Below are 7765 nucleotides of genomic sequence, written 5' to 3' on the forward strand. Positions count from 1 at the left end.
GCAAATAACTCATCCTGTGCAGTATACGGGGCCAGTCATTTAAGCACTTTGTGACGGGACGTACAGTGTACGTCTCCTGTCACGAGGGGGTTAAAAGCTCATTTACTGTTTGTTAAAAATATGTAAATACCTGAATGGCATGGCCACAGATTTACTTTAATCTCTAATGCTAAGAAATATATTCCTCAAGTACAAGAATCCAGTTCCTATTTGCTTTAACAATGTTTTAAAAATGTCCATGTTTATGTGCAAACAAGATCAACTCTTCTAGTGTCAACACGTGGAGAAGTGAATGGGGGCCACTGTTTATGGTCAAAAGTAACCATAAGCAAACTAACATTTAAAAAAAAATCTTTATTCATCTTCTTATGAGAATTTGTTAAGTTAATAATCTCAACTATGACAACTTCTTATGCAAGGGTAAATCATGAACAAGACAATTTTAATCTTATGCTGCCAGCAATTCAAGCATATTTGAAGAACATCTAAAGTGAAATTTTGGGTCAGAATAAATGTCCTTTTTGTGCTCTACATGTGCACCATCATTGTTATCAAATTAGTTGTTACCAAACTTCACATTTTCTGTGGGTTTTGCTACAACCATATCTACACTATGTGGGACTGGCCTCATTGCAAATGGTAAATTGGAAGTTTCACAATGTGGTTAGTTTATGAGGTTATACCTGTTGTGCTTGTTAGGCAAAAATTATCTGATAAATTGATGTTTGTCTACCTCCAAACCTTAGGAACTCCAAACTGGGTATAGTATAAGCTGTTTATAAGTCTCACAAGTCACACAAAGATGTAAGGTTCTCGTTGCTCACCTTGTTCATCCATTTTTCAATTAAAACAAAGTTCCTAGTGTTTTTTTTAAGAGCTACTTTCTAAGATGTCAATTTTAAAGCTGAAATATAGTAAAAGAAGCAAACACTAGGCTCAAACTTGAATAACTGCTTTAACTGCTATAACATTTGTATTTCTGTAAATTTCTTCCTAAGATTTACACATCCCAGCAGAACCAGCATGTAGACCTGACTTTTTGCTACAACAGTAAAGTAACGCTACTAGGTTATGTCTCCATTGGCAACCTGTCTTTGGGCAGTGAAGGAGAAGCAGCAGACTGATGAACTCATCTATCTGTCACTTTGCTCTTTCCTGCAATTTTCAGCATGTTCCTTGTTAACGCATGAGCAATGCAGCACAATATATGTGCTGCGTCTCCATCTCCCAGTTCTGCTGTACAGGGTAATGCAAGAGGCGGATACCAAGTCAAATTCTGGTACTTACATTATTTTAATTTAACAATACACTTAAAGTGACATTAAAGGATTATCCCCCCCCCTCCACCCCCCAATGCTGTTGTAAGGACTTACCTTATGTGATGCCTCTTTTGCTGGTCTGTGATCCAATGCAGACTCCTCGTGTCCCATGGATTCTGTCTAGCATGCGCACTCCCGGCTGCCTGGCTGCATCCATTCAGTGTAAGTGTTGCTCTCCTCCTCTCCCCTTCAGTGATCTCGACTGTGCATACGGCCACCCACACTTCCTACTTAACAGGGTACAGGAGCTGGGACTCCTGTAGGCAGCAAGTGGTAAGTTAGTTGGTATTTGCCAACTTTTTAAATTTTATGTTGGAGCATAGGAAGGAGAGAGAGGCTTCTTCCAATGTAGACAAATGATGTATACAAGCTGACAGCAGATGGCATCAAAAATGTTTGTAAAACCAAGCTGCGGCTCAACAAAGGCAGAGAACAGAGCACAGGGATAGGGGGTGCAAAATAGTACAATCACTACAAATATTTGAACAAAATAACAATAGAATACACTCACATAATACTGAGTAAAATAGGGCAGTGTATTGACAGAATTCCAACAATGTAACAGTCTTCTTTTGGTGGTTGGAACAGAGTCTGTTAATAACACTAGTCCTATGTAGGGACACAGGGCAGCAAGAAAGCTTATGGATGACTAATGGTGTTCAATATCAGCTAGTTCCACTTCTGGGTAGAAGACTGTAACCTTGGCAATGTGTTCTTATTACAGAGAAATCCAAATAAATGCAGGTTTTTTTTTTATAGCTAACAGCATCATGATGCTCATCTATACATTAGATCTTTCACACAAATTTTGTGTTTAAATATTTTAGACAGGAATATGATGTCATAATCATGACATTAATCTATTTCTGACTATGGGACTCTTTTGTCTGTAACGTTTTGTGTATTATCGTTTGAAACATTCATTTCTTGTTTGTGACTTTGATAAATCCATTGAACTGGAATAAAGGAGTACTCTGTGACATATGCCTACATTGGATTGATGATAGTGTCATCCATTTGTTGCTTCAGCAATCTGTAGTTTTTGACTCTGATATGTGACTTGCTCTATATCTTACCCAGCTGTAGATAATCTAACCTGGCTATATTTAATCATCTGACTCTAATTATGTATTTAATTGGATTGATTTAATTAGTGCCTAATTATTTCTCACACAAAGCCATTCAATATTGGATAATTTTATTCATTCAATAGATGAAATATGTTATTGTTCACTCAGGTATCCTTTATCTAATTATTCATTTTTGTTGAAGACCTGAAAACATTCAATGTAAAAAAAATTGCTTTTATAGAGGAAATCAGTAATGAATCAAACACTTTTCCCTCTATCAACTAATTGTCCCTTCATTGGTTGATACCCTGTTCTTTTTGGCTGTGTGTAAATAACACAGACAGGTCTTTTTTGAACTATTGAGGTATGCTGCCCAATAATAAATAAAATGTATAATTACCAAAATGTATTGGTCAACATTTACATTAACCTCTTTTTCAAAATGCAGGTTGCATGACTCATGTCATTTTTTTTAATTCCAGTGTTTTCTGAATTTATGACTGTTGAAAAGATTGCATCAGGTAAAGTCAGCCTAAAGTTAAAACTCCTGCTCTACTTTCTTCTGTTTATTTTTTTCAGCATGCCGCCTTTCTTTCGTTCTTGATCATGAGGCCTATTCTTGCTGCTATGCTTGATGTACTAGTGCCTATGCTCTGACTGCCAGATGAACTGACCACCTGTTCACCTATCACCAAATAATATCTATCTGGTTGTGGTGCAAAATATTATTATGATGTGTTATTCTGAATCACTTTAGTCAAGAAGAAAGTGGAGGGTTCCAGAAGCAGATAACTCAGGCTTTGTCACCTCTGGGCATATACCAATGTGGTAAATCCAGCCCTACTTATGCATGAGGCCCAGTGTATTTCTTTGGATTGCTCCATTGCTGATCATGACATCACATACTGTACATTATGTCTTCATTTATTTCTTAATTTATTATGATATATTATGAGTATATTCTGAGATACATAGTGAGTTATACTATATCGTGATACTTTAATAAATTATTTTTCAATTCCAATTCATCTCTACAATTTCCTGGTAATCCTAAGAGTTTGAAAGGTAACTTGGAAGTGCTTCAAAATTTTGGATACTTATTAGGGGGATAAGAAATCTGTCAAGAAGCAATTAGTAACTAGATCTTCAGCACTTGGAACCTAAGTCTCTTTCCATTATCTGGAGCTCCCTTTAGTAAATTGCATGTAAAATGTTCTGCCATACACTACTTCTGGCATCCTATCTTTCATGCTTATTATACGATAAAGATATATTTCTAATTATATATTGGTTATTTTATAAAGTATTATTCATATACATACCTATATACTGTATATTTCTGCTCTGCATCATAGACTGCCATGTAATTACTCGAACAAGAGATGCCTTAATGTGTAGCTGAGCTTAGAATAAACTTTAAACTGCTAGGTGGACTAAAACCTAGAATTTCCTGCACTCTCCTGTGCAATGCTGAGATGGGTGATCTTAGTTTTCAATGCATAATTTTGGGTGCAAAGAGTGTAATGCTTACATTCACTCTGCCCATTAATGGCAAAGCAACAGTCTTATTTTCATCCTTCACTCACCACCTTATTTTCACCCTCCTCTCACCAGCAACACATTACGTTTTTCCCACTGCCACTCTATCAGTCATTGTGCAAAAAAATACTTCTTAGTAAGTTGGTATGAAGGAGCATGCCACTCACTCCTTTTCCTCTTTGGAGGCACGGAGAAAGTCCTCTGCCATGTGTAAGCTGAGACTGGCCCAACTTGGAGCTCACACAGGGCTCCCTGACCTCACAACCAAAGGCTCAATGAAGCAGTGGGGATCACAGGACAGTTAAATACGTGTAGCGCCTTCTTCGCATACTCACTATTTCTGTGTTGGTATCCTCAGCACATACAAATTTCCTGTACTGAACTATACCAACAACAAAGTCCTAAACACATGCTGTTCCCTTTTGATAACTTCATAAACACTAAAAGATTCCCAAAATGTAAAGGGCCCAGTTATGTGGGTCTAAGCTTTATCTTGAATTCAGATCAGCAGTTTTTATTTTAGCATGCACCCAGAACTCCAATTTTGAAATTAGAGATTACATTTCCAAAACTGAGTGTCCAAGGTTGACAGGCTTGTGGGAGGCTCATGAAGAAATCTAAAAATACATTTAGCCATTGGTAAACATGTGTTTTTCAACCTTACTAGCATCTTGGTTGGTATTATCCCAGCACTGATTTACTTTAACATTTAATCATTATCTGGCATCAGTAAATATCTCTAAACGGGTGCTCAGAGCAAAGTGTTGGAAAGATTGCACAAGTCTTTGCCTTTTATAGTAAATGAGCTCCATAATTTAGCAACCAATTTAGATTTACACGTTATGTAGAGTATTAATTTTTATCTCTGCAGTCAACCTTGGCCCTAAATCAATAGTTTATTTCTATTTACAAATTAATTTTGCTTTTAGTTGTGCAATAAGCATGTGAGAAATCCAATTAAATGAAAGGCATACTGTTTATACAAATACTTACCTCATAAGAAAAATTAGTCATCAGACAGAAAATAAGTGAGTTTTAAATTAAAAGCGACATGCCTGATAGGTAGAACATCTGGATGAGTGAGATTAGGGCCACCAACTGTCTACATTAAATGGGGAGGAAAAAATCTTTCCAGATAACACTGTTCTCTCTCCTTCACACTTTAATGATAGCACAAAAATCTATAATTAGATAAATTAACTCCACTAAATTACTATTATATTGCCTCAAGAAATATGGTTAAAATAGAAACATAGAAAATGCTAAATTTTTTAAATTCATCCTTAATAAGAGTTTACATGTAATAATTCTAATTAACTATCAGGCTGCAAATGTTATTTTTGTGATCATCATGAATTATATATCCATATAGTACATTTACGGTGCTTGCTTTATAGCAAAGGCTCTTGGAAAAATGTAAGCCTTCATGACTGCATTGTAACTGCGAAAATACAGTATATAATAGTGATAAATAAATGTGATGATGATGATTGCAAGATGTCCATCCTTTAGCCTATTTTATCTTTTTTTTTTAAGCAGATAGTATTTTTTATCTTGTTCTGCTTTCTGTACACTACATCATTCATATTAACAACTTTGCTGCATTGATCAAGTTTTGTATAATTTGTTTTTATTTCAGTATAAACCAATATAACAAAACAAATTAATAATTAAGGGGATGATCGTTTAAAAGATTTAGATTTTCCATGCAGGGGACCTGTGACATAAGCTCAATTGAACAAATTTAAGTATTCCTTGTTTGTCCTGTTTTGCTTGTTTGGCACCCAAATGTAACGGTCTTACAACATACATATTGCAGAGCCCTTTCAGACTGGATTATGTACCACTGGGATCATGGAAGGGGCTGGAAAATTAAAGAGAGGAGACTGTGTGTTGGGAAAGGAGAAGGTCAGGGAAGAAGTGGGAGCAATTGTGTAGAAGGGTTGAAAACAGGAAATGGCGGGTGAGAAAGAAGTAAAGGGGGGGATTGCACCTAATCCCCCCCCCTAATCACTGCCTGTCTGATTAGTGATCTGTCAGTATCTGCTTGACTAGCTTTTCAGTACCCATGGAGCTCACTTTGGCAAATTTGACACTATTTTGTATGACTTGTTGTTAGTTTCTCTACTATGGGGAATATGGATAAGCAAATACATAGTTTTTGTGTAATCGCAAGTTAATTGTTTTGGACATCAGTATTGATGCTTTAAAACTGCTTTATCGTGTGATCTAGGGTTACTATGTTCAAGACCATTAGGTTAAGTTTGCTCAAAGGCTAAAAGCTCCCAGTTTTTACTTTCTGTGAATGATTTGTTATCATCTGATTAATGCCTTAACTGAGCAGAGAAACAAATAACTGTACATTCTCAACTTACCCTCTGGTAAGGTTTTATAACTGTAGACTATCATCATACATATAGGCATGCATATGATAAGGGGGGTACCACATTCCAATAAGCTGCAGTAAAAAAAAGAGGAAAAAAAAGACGGTTTTAAGATACTGCAAGGATCACAAAGTGATATTTGTATAAAATATAACACATTTTATTTAAACATATTTCAAACATATACTTTCAAATCATCTCAATTTGAAACATTAGATGTAGCCGCATCCTCCCACATATTATCATATATTAGCAATGCTGTTTGCAATATATTACATATCAGTTTTCAAGGTGTAATCCAGTGGGAGGACAACATTTAACTTTTCTCAATGCATTTTATGGAGATCTGCTTCTGCAGGAGTAGGCTACAATCTCTCTATAAGGAGTTCCAATATTAAAAAAACATTAGTTCATTTCAAATCTATGTCTGTACATTTATTGACCATTATGCTTCATCAGATTAAATATACTTACAATAATCTATTAAAAATGGTAGCATCCCTGTTATCCACATCTTAACCATGGGTGCGGACAGAGAGGGATGAAAGTGAGTCAACAGGACCCCACCACAGGGGCCAGGAAAGCGAGGAACATTCAGCTAAAACATTATATTGGCTAATAACATATCATGATCTTCTTTATATTATATAAGCCGGACCTATAAAGCCAATAGAAACTCTTAGGAACTGGGAATGAATATATGGCTATATATATATATATATATACATATATAGCTTATATGTGCAGTTCTCGTATGGCCATAGAAACAACAATCAATTCCATTACCTGATGGTGTCCATTTAAATCATCACTGCATAATCTGTAATCAGCAATTTGGGCTTCAAGCAACTCCTACAGGTAAAAACGTTATATATTAGCCCAGTGTCTTATTTTCAACTAGACGATATACAGTATATCTTCTTACAAAGGCACAATTATCCTATTTATCCAACAACAATCCCTCCTCTTAGGGGTGCCCACATATAGTACATAGAGCTTCTCTGCAAAACTGTATCCAAAAAAGAAAATACATCAATCCTCCACAAACATATGTTCAAATCTCTCCTCTCTTTCTTTTTTATCCCAGTCCACCTGGGACTGGGATAAACAAAAAAAAAGTGTCCATATCTCTTCCCTTTTTATATCCCTCTATGCCGGATGCCAAAACCCCTACTATGACATCATGTCCGGCATTGGGGTCAGTTGCGCACGTGCACGCACACGCTCAAAACGAGACTTGAAGCACACGCACAAAGCGTGGCTTACAAAATGTAGACTCAAGGGAGATGACTCACTTCCTCTCAGAAAATTACCATGACCCTACAATTAGAGTCGCTAACCCCTCCTACCATTATCATAACCACAGATAGCTGGTCTATCACAGACCTATCAAAACAAATCCAACTAGTATTCCATATATATATAAGCCTCATATACACCCCCCACGTCCACG

This window comes from Nanorana parkeri, unplaced genomic scaffold (genome assembly GCF_000935625.1).
Source record: "Nanorana parkeri isolate BGI_ZX_2015 unplaced genomic scaffold, ASM93562v1 scaffold26, whole genome shotgun sequence".
NCBI classification, from domain to species: Eukaryota; Metazoa; Chordata; class Amphibia; order Anura; family Dicroglossidae; genus Nanorana; species Nanorana parkeri.